The sequence below is a fragment of the Muscardinus avellanarius genome, assembly GCF_963383645.1.
Source record: "Muscardinus avellanarius genome assembly, chromosome: 18".
NCBI classification, from domain to species: Eukaryota; Metazoa; Chordata; class Mammalia; order Rodentia; family Gliridae; genus Muscardinus; species Muscardinus avellanarius.
In genome coordinates, this window is record NC_137804.1 from 36599265 (window position 1) to 36614258 (window position 14994).

General features: G+C 44.6%; 1 protein-coding gene across 16 annotated transcripts in view; it reads right to left on the minus strand.

The window, feature by feature from the left end:
• CADPS (calcium dependent secretion activator) overlaps positions 1-14994 on the minus strand; it is a gene marked incomplete at both ends in the record, with an annotated part of 501631 nt that overhangs the window by 250321 nt on the left and 236316 nt on the right. The gene's annotated exons all lie outside the window — the stretch shown is intronic.

Sequence of the window (14994 nt, forward strand, 5' to 3'; positions counted from 1 at the left end):
GAAAATGAATATTTGCACACTAATGATAAGTGGGAGTGATAGACCTTACTTACTGCAGACAGTATCACATCGACTGGCTGTAGTAGTTACCTAAGTGATTATGTGATCCACGAGCACGCATGAGTTCAGAGATGCCAGGAGTGACTTTGATTTACCTATTAGGTCTTTGAAGGGCAAGCTTGAAGCTGATGCCAAATGGAAGCTGTTGAATGAATAATAAGGCAGAAACCAAACCATGGTGCATCTCCAGCCAATGGTTCAAAATTGTCTCGCCTGTTTGCCTCACTGGACCTTGAGTGTCACAATGGCAGGTTTTGGCTTTTGTTTACTACATCATCCTCAGCACCTGGAAGGCACAGTGTGGCCACAGGGGATGCTCAGATGCGTGGAAGAGACAAATAAATGACTGGATGGATGAAGGAGACTGAAGAAGAGCGTCTCCACCGACGCTCCGGGGTCTCACTCGCTCCCTAAATTGCAGTTCCTTTAAACTCAGGAACATGAGGGGGAGGGAGAGGGGAAGAGAGGAAGAGGAAGGAAGAGGAGGAAGAAAGAGAAGGGGAGGAGAGGGGGAGCGGGGAGAGCTATGCATTTTCTAGGCTCTGAGTTCTAATTGTAGTTAGTTCAGGAGAAGATCACCTGATTCTGCACTTGGGGTAGAAATGGGGTACAAGATTTTACACAGCAGGAAGATGAAGCGCCAGTCCTCGGCAGGGCAGACCCCGGCCACTGCACTCCAGCCTCCCACTGCCAAATCGTCCTTCCTAACAGGCTTCAAGGATTGATACTCTGACTCTGTCCTGTTGTTTCACATACAACTGTGGATAAGAGTTTGCTTTATTCCTCTGCTGTAATAAATTCATGAAAGAAAAGCATCCAGCCTTAATTACATTGTATCACGGCATATTTGCTAAATGTCAAGATCATCTCCAAACTTACAGAGATTTAGTTTAGGTCTTTTTTTTTTTTTTGTCCTAGGAATGAACCCAGGGATATTCCTCCTCTGAGATACACTCCCAGCTCTATTTTATTTTTGAATTTTGAAACAGGGCCTAAGTTGCTGAGGCTAATTGCAAACTTGTGATCCTTTTGTCTAAGCCTCCCAAATACTGAAATGACAGGTGTGCACATCTCATTAGGATAGACTTAGTTTAACTTGAGCTGCACAGTGTGATTCCTTGGGGGTTGTGTCTGTGTATTTTCTTCATTACCCAAAAGTGACAGAGATTTGGTATCAAAGAGAACTTACACATGTGTTCACTTTATTTTTCTAGGTTTTCTGTTCTTCGGACATTTTCTAGCCATTCTCTGCTCTTTCAAGATATTGGACACTCATCTGAGAGGTTGGTATCTCTATGGCCATCAATTCCTTGAGAGGCTGCCCTGGCTGCCCCATGATGTTGCTTCCGAGCTCTGCCCAGCCCACCCCACTCACCAGCAAGGTTTCGCTCTGAAGTGCAGACTTACTGATCATCTTGACATGGAAGGCATTATAACAAAATTAGCATCTGGGTATACTGGTGCACAATTATAATCCCAGTACTTGGGAGGCTAAGACAGGAGGATTGCAGGTTTGTGGCCAGCCTCAGCTACTTGGTGAGGCCCTCTATAGCTTAGTGAGACCCTGCTTCAAAATAAAGAAGAAAAAATAAGGGTAGGGGTATAGCTTGGAGGTAGAATGCCCCTAGGTTCAATCCCAGAGCTGCAAGAAAAAAAAAAGAAAATAAAAACTATCCTAATATATATTTTTCAAAAATATATTACATTTGTATGTAAATATTGGGAAATATATAAAAATGTTATTTTTTCAAGAACAACTTAAGAATCATGTTGGCAGTACCTGACAGTGTGACACGCATGAGTCAAACTGATGTAGGAGAGAAAAAATATAAGAAGTAGTTAGAATATAGGTAACTTTCATATAAGGACCTGGTGCGTTCACCTGGTCCTCATTCTCTCTTGGATATGTATTTCTTCCTTTCCTAAGTATATCTCCATCCATGTCTCTGAGTTTTTAGACTGTATCTCATTACTAAAGGCAACTAACTAGATAGTGTTCCTCCCTATATTCTCCCTAACTGCTAAATAACAAATCTGGTGGTTTTCCATACTTGGGGCAAAATGGATCAAATCTGATTTCCACTAAACAGTGATGGGCCATTGGATCACTCCAGCCAGAGTGTAGGCAGCAGGCGGTCTTCTCAAGCAAGGTGTTGGGAACAGGATGGTTTTCAAAGTTCATCCTTCCAGCCCAAGGATTCTCACTGGCACTGCCCATGGGGTGGACCTTCTGTCCCACAACTGAGGGCTGAGCACGATAATGAAGCCTCACCACCTGGCCCTGTTGGTTCACGCTAAGTCTGGAAGGTGGCCTCAGCAATAGGCAGCGAGAGGCAGAATAAGAATTGCTGACTTATATCTCTCCTGGAAGCCAGCCTCCAGCTGGGGGTTTCATGGCTGCACCTGCCTGGAGTAGAATTTCTGTCTTCTGAGTCAGGAGGGTGAAGTGATGTTGGTTTAATAACACACACACACACACACACACACACACACACACACACACACATTCTCTCTCTCTCTCTCTCTCTCTCTCTCTCTCTCTCTTTTATGAGTTCTAATTGGATTTTTGAATAAAGTTTTCTTTATTTGTGCAAAAAAGTACATCCTTCTTTCCTATTTACCTAAGATTATTAATAAAATTAAAACTTTCTTAGATTTTTCATACCTAGATGGAATACCAATGTCTAATCCCAGCCTTCATTTGATCATTCAATTCTGGAACTCCTACTCAGGTAGAAGAACTTAAAAATAAAAAAAGACAGAAAGAAGACATAGGGTGCCACGGCCCCGCTTTCCTTGGAGTCTGCTGTGCTCCCGTACGCATGACGTGGCATAAGAAATCTCAAGGAGATGAAGCCCTGAGGGAGCATTGTCTCTAGCCAGAATACTCCTTGCTCTTAGATATTTTTTATAAGCTATTATTCTTTTGGTAATGATTCTATACTAATGGCTCCTGTGATGTAAAACGGGGTCCCAAGATTAGGACTATAGGAGAAACTGAGTCCGTGGAAGATAAATTTTCTAGTAATAAGTCTGGGCCTTCGAACGCCCCTCTGCCTTGCTCCAAGCTGTAATATAATCTAGTTAAAGTTTGAGTGCTGTGGAAGCCTTCAGCTGCAGCATTTACAACGCAGAGTTCCTCCCTATCTTTGACCTTCATTCTGATCATTAACCTACAGTAAACGCCTTAAGAGTCCACTGAAGCCATTAGCCCTAAAAACTGCAAGGGAGGCAACTGGTGCCTCTGTTTACCTCCTCTCCTCTGGAATCCGGCTTGGGCATAAAACTTTGTGTGTGGCTTTTAAGCACCCTAGTTGATGAGCAACTAATACTGCCCACCAAAGGCTAGGAAGATTCTTGACCTTTGCACCCAGTATGTGCACTGCCCAAAGACAGGGAGGTGCCACTTGGTTAAGAAATGGCTATGTCAGAACAAAGGACAGATATAATAAGTGTGCAGGTATGGAGTTTTGATGGAGATAAAGAAAGGAAATCTTGTGAGAATAAGAAAGCATTTTGTATGAAGAAAAGTTTATCCTAAGATTGTCCCAAACGGGAAAGAAAAGATCAGGATAATAATCAGAAAGATTAAAAGGAAGTTGCAGAAGGATTGTGGTATAAAAATGTATTATTAAAAGAGGAATAGGCTTCTAATAAGCCTACCGCTTGAGGAAAAGTGCTCAGCAGCTAGAGAAGTACATCTGACAATTAAATCTAAAAACCTATGTTACTTTTTGGTGTTTATCTGCTAAACTGTGTTGTGAGCGTTGTTTAAGCTTTCAGACTTCAGATGGTGTTGCAGACAAAACCTGAAAGACACCTACTGCTGCCCCTTGGACGGCCATAGAGACATACTCACTCACCTGATTCCCTCACCATCCACCTGTATGCCTGTACCCTAAAGCCGGGGCCCCTGATTTCGTCCTCGGTCAGCTTACTAGACAGAGGAGGACATTGGACTAAGCCCTAGGAATGGGAGGTTCCAAAAGGGTTAAAAGGGATTCTAAGGACTGAATTCCTCACTAGATTCTGGGTGTGGAATTTGCCCTCTGGAGCCACCCATCTGCAAGGGCAGGGGGCTGGACTTGATCACAGGATACGGGGCTAATCTTGAATGCCGGACTAGTGTCTTTTTACTTTGTTTACATGTCCTTCACTATTGTCCTTTGGTGTTTACACTCTACTACTATTAATTTCACTGGGAAAGAAAATAAATAATCATGGTTTTGGAAAATAAATTGTCAATTGCACAAGAGGCAGTTGTCCGTGTCAGTCATTTTTCAGATTTCTCTCTCCCAAGTCCTGGGAAAAATCCCCACGTTTAGCGCCGAACAAGGACTTGAAGGAGTTTTACTTGGCCAGAGAGGGAAATCGCTGCAGAGAGGCCTCTGCAGAACGCAGCCGAATCTCTTTGCCCACCTTCCAGGAACCCTGGTCCCAAGCAGATTTAGTGCCTGACTGAGCTGGTCCATTGCAATAGAGGGAGAACAAGGAAGTGTAGCTTTAATACAGAAGCCTGTGGCAAAATTCCCCAATACCTCAATCCTCAGCCAGGTCTCTTAGTCCCAAGTTTCTGAGAATTTTACAAGTCTTTACTAATTACCCTGAGCACTGTTGACCATCCTGAAAGAGTTATGTATTGATCAGGCAACAGGGACAACACAGAAGATCCAGATTGGTACCACGCTGTGAACTATCCAGCCTAGAGAGAGTTAAGCAGGAGGGAGGGTATCTGTTGATATCGACAGAGTCACACAAGAGAGTAATCTCCTTGGGCATTGCTAGAGAGAGGGAGAGAGCGGTCTCCGTGGGCACTGCTAGCCATCTCACCTATAAACAGTCTAAATGAAAGAAATAGTCTAAATGAAACAGTGTCCAGCCTCTTTGGGCATTGCTAGCTGTCCTTGAAGAGTTTAAACAAAATGGGTATCTACTGATAAGACAAGAAGGCCCTATCAAGAGCTGGGAGATGTCTGGAAAGCCCTAAATCACTTTGTGATGAACAGACTGGTGTCATCCTCATGCGCTTCCTCTGCCTGCCCCTCACAAAAGCCCCCTATAAAAATAGAGCCCTGCACCCCAAATGCCTCTTTCACTTCTGAGGTGGCTGCATTCTCTACTGAATGTGCATTTCCTGATTTCCTAAATAAATCTCTCTGTCTATGACCAGCTCATACTGAAATTCTTTTCCCTGCCTAAGCCAAGGACCCTGCTGGTCTTGAATGGGTTTCCCTTCTCCCGCCCTGGGAACTCCTCCAGACCCTCCAGGGAATCGTCTAGCCTCTGGTGATGCTACCGGCTCTCTTTCGGAAGCTCAGAGTTGGTTATGGTGGATGTCCCAGGGGGATGAGAGAGTGACAGAATTGTTGAGATAGAAGTGGTTGTGGTGCCACTTGTTAGGACGTGGGGAAGCTGGAAAGCTCGGGGGCTTACACGACACAGCCTGGGAAGCTGAGTGCGGTCAGGAGCAGAGCTCAGGGCTCCCTCCAGTAGCTGGCACGTTGGCTCCTCAGCCTTGTGTTCCATCTGCATTACTGTCTGTTGCTTTACCAGCCAGCTCACCTTCCCCTCTTCCCAGCTGCCAAGCATACTCAAAGTGGTCTTCAATAAATGTTGGGGTGCCTGGGCCAGGCTCTCTGGCGTGAGAGGCTGGACAGTCTCTGGGAATCTCCAACTGTGATTATAATTTTACTTCCTTCCGACCTACACATCTTCTGGGAGCTTGGCAGAATTGAATTTCTGGGTCAGTTGTTGGCTTTTTACCATTTGTGATTTAATTAATCCTGAAAGAAACTAAGCCTCAGGAAGGAAGAACAAGCAAAATTCTATCCGAGTTGCCACTACATAAATGTCTTCTGGACCATGAACTTGAGCATAGAGGGTAGAGGAAGGAAGCGTATTCTCAGGGGCCTCAGCCCTTTGTTTTTTTGTACTGGGGGTTGAATCCAGCAATATACTCTCATTGAGCCATACCTCCAGGCCTATTTTGATTTATATTTCAAAACAGCGTTTCTCTCTAAGTTGCTGAGGGCCTTGATAAATTGCTGAGGCTGGCCTCAAACCTGTGACCCTCCCATCTTGGTCTCCCAAGTACTTAAGCTCCTGTTCTACGCTGTGGCTCTTGACGCTTCTGGACACGAGAGTGGCTTCTGGACCCTTTCTGGCTCTGTGCTCAGGAACTTAGATGTTTCCTATCAGCTCTCTCCATGGCTCTCCCACGTCAAAGGCTGGGTCTGTATTCTTCCCCACTTAAACTAAACCAACAGCTGGAAAACAGTACAGGCCCAACACATTTGTGGCTCAATGCAGCTGTGGCATTAGGGTTACACTGGTCCTTCAAGATGGTTTGGGTTTCCAGATGGGAATCCTATCACACATTCTCCAATGGCTTCTCTGTGGTCTTGAGGCGAAGCTCACACCCTCCTGGTGGCCCACAGCCCGAGGTGTCTGGCCTGCCATGTTCCTGAGGCTCTCTTGTGAGTGTCTGCCTCCCCGCCCCCACCCATTGGCTAATCTCTATATCATTCTCTTTTCTGGTCCAGGGACACAGAAAAAGCTTGTTATCTCCAAGCTTTTGCATCTGCAGTTTCCTCAGCCTGGAATGTTATTCCCTGGCTCTTACAGTGCTGGCTTCTCTCTCACCTGCAGGCAGCATCTCGAGCTCTGTGTACTGTAGGGGCTTTCTGGGCCACCCGAGTAGCCTGCACTCTGTTACTTTGTATCAGAGCAGCCTATTCATTTCTTTCCCAGCACAAACTGCCCTCTGAAACTTATTTGTTCATTGGCTTAGTGTCCATGTCCTTTATTAGGACGCTCTTGTCGCAGAGTACAGGCTTGGTTACTCTTAGCTAGAATCTCTGCAAGAGTTGGACACAAGGAAACGTTTGGTGTGTGTGGAAGGAATGGAAATGTCTCCCTTTCAGATCAGTCACTTACACCAACACCATCCAGGAGCCGTTCAGGGGAGAGATTCTGTCCCCATTTCAACCATTCCAACAAAACATTTTTTTTTTTTTTGTACTGAGGATTGATTGAACCCAGAAGCAATCTGCCTCTAAGCTACACTTTTTTTACTTTTGATTTTGAAACAGGGTCTCGCTAAGTTGCTGAGGCTGGCCTCCAACCTGTGATCTTCCTGTCTTAGCCTCCTAAGTACTAGGATGACATGTGTGCACCACTGTGCCCAGCCAGAAGACACCTGCAGCTGCGTTCAGAAAGGAAGTGCCACCACTCAGAAGATGATACCCTGGAGAAGGGGCTGGAGGGAGCAGCTTTCTTTTCTGACTTAGCATGGGGGCGATTTCCTGGAACTTCGTTTCTGTGAATAATTTGAGCACAGTAAGTATGGCCCACTCTGCACCGCACCATGAGAACAAAGAACACATTCCGCAGAAGAAGAACATTATAGAGAGCTGCTGCCCTTTGCTTTTGCCTTTTGTTTTGATGTGGTTTCATCAGATAATGTGTCTCTGAGAAGCATGCTGGATTTCCCAGTCAGGACTTCATATTTTCTCATTCCCTCAGAAAATGGCAGGAGACAGTCAGACGGTGTTTTCTAATTCCTGGCAGTAATGAGATCCATAGGCCATGAATTCTGTGCCTTGTCAGGGAGCAATGAACTTGTTAAATAACCAAATACCAAGTGCCATCTTTGGTGTTAGTTCCGAAGGATCTGCTTTCAGGGAACTCAGCCTCACACTGGGTTTCTAATTCAAACTTCCTTTCTTTTCAGCAAAATCATTTAAATGTTCTGGCATTCAGTCCTCGGGGCATGCTTCTTTTAGAGAGTAACTTACATGGCATGAAACTACTGAGAAAGCCAGGAATTGGGGAATGTTTCTTCTACTCAGGGAATAAGTCAGGTTTCTTTGAATTGGTTTTGCCAAATTGAAGTGATTTGCATACCATCTTGATAATCTCTGACATTTCTCTACCTCAGCCAAAGATATCATCAGGTTACCTTTTATTTAGTCTAGGTGCCACCTGTGCTATTATTTACTTACTATATTTTATTTAAATTAATTCACTTTATTTTTTTTTTTGTGTGTGTGATACTAGGGGTAGAACCCAGGGGCCTTTCTACCTCCAGGCTATACTCCCAGACCTATTTTATACTTTACAGGGTCTCACTAAGTTGCTGAGAGCTTCCCTAAGTATTTGAGGCTGGCTTTGACCTGGGCAATCCTCCTGTCTCAGCTTCCCAAGCGCTGGGGTTACAAGCGTGCGCCACCACGCCTGGCTCACTTTTTATGGACAGCTTATGTCACTGCTACACAGGACGAGGCAGCACCACCATGAATGAAGAGATGGGCGCAGGGAGACCCAAAGGTGCTCTCTAAGTTCCTGCTGGGTGCTGCTGCTAAGGAAGGCCCTGAGCGGAGGCCTTCACAGCCTCTAGCACAAACTTAAAATGCTCCCCTTGATGTGATCAGAAGACCTGAAAAATGTCAAGGCGATAATAAGCGTTGGCGAGGAAGTAGGGGAATAGGAACTCTTATACATTGTTGGTGAGATTGCAAATGAGCACAGTGGCTGTGAGATCAATGTGGAGGTTCCTTAAAAGACTGGGAACGGAACCACCATATGACCCAGCTAGACCGCTCCTGTGTGTCTTTCCAAGTGAACCGAAGTCAAAATATTACAGTAATGTCAGCATCTTCATGTTATAGTAGCACACTTCACAATAGCCAAACTGTGGAACCAGCCTAGGTGTCCACCATCAGAAGAACAGGTTTTGAAACTGCTATATATGCACAGTGAAACTCCGCTTGGCCATGAAGGAGAACACAATTGTGTCATTTTGCAGGAAAATGGGCGGAACTAAAGAACATTATGTTAAGTAAGATTAGCCAGTCTCTGAAAGTGGAGGGTCATATGTTTTCATAAGTGGAAGAGAGAAAACAGAAAACAAGGACATAGGAGGGGAGGGGCAGACTTGATCAAGAAAGCATCATATAATTTTTTGTATGTTCATGAAGCAATCAATACCAATGTCAGTATTACAGAGGAGGCGGGAGCAGGGCACGTCCCCATCATACCTAACATAATCTCTTCTCAGCAGAGCTAAGAGCACTGCTTGTGTACATGCAGATTTCTCTCGCTCTGGACCTCATCATGGTGTAATTGCAATGCAGCAATAAAGTTATATTAAAAGAAGAGTGTCGCCTCTGAAAAATATTGCCTCTTGGCAAGAACAGTCATTGATCTATCTCAGAGGAGGCTGGCAGATACACCTGGGTTCCTGAGCCCACAAAGAATCTCCCCTCTCCACCCTCATTCCTTCCTGAGATCTCCAGCCTAGCCACAGGATCGCAGCCCTTGAGATTCCCCCCAGAGGCAGGACGACGCCTTGTAAATAGAGGAAATAAGAAGTAGGGCTCGCGGAAACTCCTGATCATGTGTTCTCTTTGCTCTTCGCATCCAAAACCCAGAGGAGGAGAAAAGCAGAGCTGAGGGGCTACACGGTGCCTGAAAAGAACCCACGCGCAGCAAAAAGATTGGTAAAATGAGCCATGGTAGGGGCCGTGAGTGAGATCTAGAGGACGGCTCCACCGACTGCACACATACGGTGTTTTCCCAGCTATGAAATCTATTTAGCTCATTAACGCAGAATCTCAAGTTATGCGACTGATCCACTGTAACAATGCTGGGCAGGGCCCTGACTGCAAGGGGAGAAATGTTATTGATACAAGAGGGTCAGAGGGAGATCTCGAGTCCTTTATTACTAGGCTTGGACAATACAGACCAGTATTTTGCAATGGATATTAAGAGGTTATTATAATAAGTTATTATAGTTCATGTGAGTTTGGGGAAATCATCTAATTTTAGACAAAGTGAAACAGATTTATTTACTGTTAGAAATTCCAGGGCTTTAAAAAAGGCCAATGTATGCTTGGAAAGATTATCTATCACCAGGTGTGGTGGCACACGCTTGTAATCCCCGCGCTTGGGAGGTGGAGACAAGAGGATCCTGCAGGTTCAAAGCCAGCTGTGCTGGCTTAAGAGACCCTGTTTCCAAATAAAAAAGTATAAAATAGGTCTGGGAGTGTAGCCCAGAGGTAGAAGGGTTTCCAGGAACCCCAGTACCACCAAAAAAAAAAAAGAAAGAAAGAAAATCTATCCATCTATCTATCTATCTATCTATCTATCTATCTCAATACCTGCCTGTGCATGCTCAAAAAGGTGTGGGTATATATGTTTGTGTTTGTGTATTATGTATGTGTATGTATATACTATATATCTCTATATATACATATGTGTGTATATATATGTATATACTATATATACATGCACACACACACACACACACACACACACACACACACACACACACGAGGTATCCAGGGGAAATCTACATCTGAGCTACACTTCAGCCACTTTTTAATTTTTATATTTGAAACAGGACTTCACTGAATTGCTGAGGCAAGCCTCGAACCTGTGATCTTCTTATTTTAGCTTCCCAAGTACTGAGATTACAGGTGCATACCACCACGCCAAGCCCAGAATGAAATTTAGTGTCTTGCCTTTCCCAAACCTTTTTGACCATTAGTCTATCTTACCTTGTTTTTCTTGAGTATTCTATAAATCGGAGTCCTAGAGAACATACTCTTGGACAAACTGGATCATGTAATGTACTTCTGGATTTGTGACTATACTTGAGAAAGAAACAGACACATTCCTTGTATATGTATGATAGACCGGAAGCTTTGGCTCCTGTCCTAGGGTACTGCTCAGTAGCAATGACAGTGGAATTTGTGAGTTATAAGCAACACGGGCTTAAATGGAATTTCAGTTTTAGAACATGTAAGTAATGTATGGGCCTCAGCTGATCAGAAGAGTAGTAAACAATGAGATTCAAAAGATGAAGGACAGGGCTAACCTTGCCAGATGATGAAGCAGAATCATGAAGACCAATGGCAGATTGCCCCCAAAGGAATATTTTTGGGGGTTAACCAAAATCAAACAGCAGAGAAGACAGCTAGAAATTAGTGTTGGGAAGAGTATAGGTAGGAGCTGGGTGGAGGGGGAGAAAAGAATTCAAATAAAAGAAATGCTAGAGAACACTAAATAAGTCAAAATGAGAAGCAGGAAGAAAACAGAGTTGTCCAGACAGCACCACTTACCCGGCTGGGTGGCACTAAAGGCAGAGGAAAGCTGCCAGAACTGAACTACGGCAAAGGCACACGAAGGAAGAGTGCCAGGGAAGGCACTGCACATTTGGAAGGGAGAGGCGTTTGGGTTTATGAAGATAATCAAAATAGAGAGATCAAGGAAGAGACTGGAAGAAACATGAGTGTTGCTGGATTTCAAATTCCAGGTATTTTTCCTCTGACTATAGATTAGGCCTCAGAATTCTTCTCAATCTAGCACTCTAGGTAACTCCTACCAATGGCTTTGACTGATTCTGGTAACAAAGCCTATATTCTTATCATATTAGAAAACAAACAACAAGTCAGGGGTGGTGGCTCATGCCTGTAATCCCAGTACCTGGGAGGCCGAGACAGGAGAGTGGCAGATGTGGGACCAGCTTAGAGGTAGAATGGCTTTGGGGTCCATCCCTAGTACTACAAAACAAAACAAAACAAAAAAAGCAAGAAACAAACTCTCTGTGAGCTTTTGGTAATATTGACCAATGGAAGAGGAATCAAATGATCCTATTTCTAGCTAGGAAAGCAAACTGTCTCAGTGTGCAAGGTTCATGGATGGGATACGCCCATGTGTGGCTATGAGTGAGTACACACGCGAGGTGTGGGCACGGCCAGGGGTACACCCAAGTGGTCTACATTTATTTGTAATATGAAACTCTGTTGTTGACATTCAGAAACACATGAAAATCAACTTCTCAGTTACCCTGGCCACTAAGGGCATTACACTCAAGAAAATGATACAAATTACCCTCTAAGCTAAAATATTCCTCATGACATAGCAGTCTAGTAGGATAATCAGAGCTTTCTACTTCCTGCTTTTTTTTTTTTTTTAAAGACACCATATTGGGCCAGCCTCTTAATAGGATGGCAGAAACACTAAACAGATTTTCCTTCCCCATGCATTACACTTTTTTTTTTTGGTGGTACTGGGGTGGAACTCAGGGGCTTTTCTACCTCCGGGCTATACTCCCAGACCTATTTTCTATTTTATTTGGAAACAGGGTCTCACTAAGTTGCTGAGAGCCTCACTCAGTAGCTGAGGCTGGCTTCGAACTTGGGCGATCCTCCTGTCTCAGCCTCCCCAGCTCTGGGCAGTGGCGGGTCTCAGGGTTTACAAGCGTGCGCCACCACCCCTGGCTGCATTACACGTTTTTAAAAGCACATGTGGCCGGGGGTGGTGGCGCACGCTTGTAATCCCCGCAATTGGGAGGCGGAGACAGGAGGATCGTGCAGGTTCGAAGCCAGCCGCGCTGGCTTAAGAGACCCTGTTTCCAAAAAAATAAAAAATAGGTCTGGGAGTGTAGCCCAGAGGTAGAAGGGCTTCCAGGAACCCCAGTACCACCAAATAAATAAATAAATAAATAAATAAATAAATAAATAAATAAATAAATATTAAAAGCACATGCGTAGCTGGGGCATATGGTGGCCCCATTCCTAGACTTTTGAAAGAACTCCTTACTGATCTTCACAGTGGCTCTGCTAGTTTACAATCCCACCAACAGGGTAGAAGAGTTCCTATTCTCCCACATCCTTGCCAGCGTTTATCAGTTGTATTCTTGACGACTTCTATTCTTACTGGCATTAGATAGAATCTTGAGAAGGTTTTGATTGGCCCTTCCCCAACTGCAAATGTGAAACATTTTTCATACAGTCACTGGTTATTTGTATTTCTTCTTTTGAGAAGTGATTATTAGGTTCATTTGCCCATTTTGCGATCACGTTATTTGCTTTTTGAGTGTTGAGGTTTTTTGAGTCTCTTATATATCCTAGGTGTTAGTCCTCCATTAGAGTAGCATTTCCCCAAAAGAATTAGAATCAGAATATTATAACAATACATGCCTACCCATGTTCATAGCACCATAATCTACAATAGTCAAGTTAGGGAACCGACCTGGGAGTCTGTCGACAGATGACGAATGGATAGAGAATGTAATATACACACACAGTGGAATCTACTCATCCATAAAGAAGAACATAAGTATTTCATTTGCAGGAAAGTGGATGGACCCAGAGAACATAATTATGCTGAGTGAGATCAGACAGCCCCAGAAAGTTAAGGGTCATATACTTGCTCTCATATGTGGAAGCTAGAGAGAAAATAGGGAATGTAAGAGACTTTGGATACGTGGATAGAGACCAGTAGAAGAGTGGAAGGGGGCTGGGGGCTGACTGAGGAAGGAACCGTGGGGTAGTGCTCTGGCTGGTAGAGTGGCACTGCTGCCCATGTGGGTGGCGGGGCAGGGGCAGGGCGGCCCACGGGGAGGCACGCCAAGAGCCGTGCGCCTGGAGATTGACATTGCATTGAGTCTCACTGTGGTGCGTAGCTGCGATGCACTGAGAAAAGTCTCAGAAAAGCAATGTAACTAGAGCATCCTTCCATAAAAGCGATGATAACAGACCTCTTGAGGAAAAACTGGGATTTCAATCAATGATAGTAAAAACAAAACTGCATTAATTGTCGGCATGTAACTAAGTTTTAAAAGAGCGAGGGGGGCGCGAAGGTCTCCCTGGCTCCCTCCCCTCCGCTCACACTCAGCCTCACGCAGCCTCTGGGCGGTGGCAGGTCTGCCTATTCATGCAGATCCTTGGAGGCACACAATGAATGCCCTGGGCTCCTCGGGTCCAGGAACATTCGGTGCTTCCTTTGAACTATTTTGTTTGAACATCCTGGTAAGTTATTTGTGTTCTGCCAAACAGCTCCTAATGCTCTGGTGGGGGACAGGCAGAGAGCTGCTCCGGGGTTACTCTTTTGATGACTCTCATGAATTAACACCAACAAAGAGATGCTCATTAGTCGAGTCTGGAAGGAGGGAGCGAGGCGGTGGCTGGGGAGGGAAGGGAGCACCCGTCTTTCATGAATCTCTGAGGCCGGAGAGTCTATTGATCCAACAGATTAACCTTCAGCGTCCTCATCCACGGTTTCCCCAGGACCCTAGCTTACCTCCTGCATCAGCTCTGGCCCCTTCTGCTGAAGTCAGAGTGGTCTTTTCAAACACGTAGCTAACTTTGTCTCTCCTTGTTTTTCCCTCTGTGGCCACACATGGCCATCTGGAATGGCTTCTGCCTGCCTTTCGGGCAGGTTAGGAAACTCCTGTTCTCCTAACTTCAGTCCCACTCACCTCCTTTGACTCTGCCCTTGTCACTAGGCCTTAAATGACCATAGGACCTTTGCAGAAGCCACTCACTCCACTTGGGTGTCTCTCCACTCCATCCCATCACTCAACTTCTATAACATTAGATCAAATATGTCAGGTATCCTAAAGAACGTCTATTCTGACTGTACCCATAAGCTGAGTCAGGGCCCCTTACTATCTCCCTTCAAAGCATTCTTTTCAGCATTGATAATTACAGTCATATCTCTGTGTCCATGGGGGGATTGGTTCTAGGATTCCTCCTGCCACAGATAGCAAAATACACAGATGCTCAAGTCCTTTATATAAATAAGATGGCATAGTAAACGCACATCCTCCTGCACACTTTAGAATTATCTTGCGGTTATTTAGAATACCTAGTACAATGTAAATACTATAAAAATAGTTGTTATGCTATATTGTTTAGGGCATAAATACAAGAAATGAAAGTTTGTGTATGGTTAGCACCAATGAAATATTTTTCCTCAAGAAATTTAATCTACGGTTACATCTGGAGTCATGGACCCCATACACGTGCAGGGTGGGCTGTATTTCTAATTATATAGTTGTATATGCACAATATACATTGGGTGATGCTTTTTCTGATATCCCCACTGAACTGCCAGCTCTGGAGGGCCGCACCATGACCATCCTGC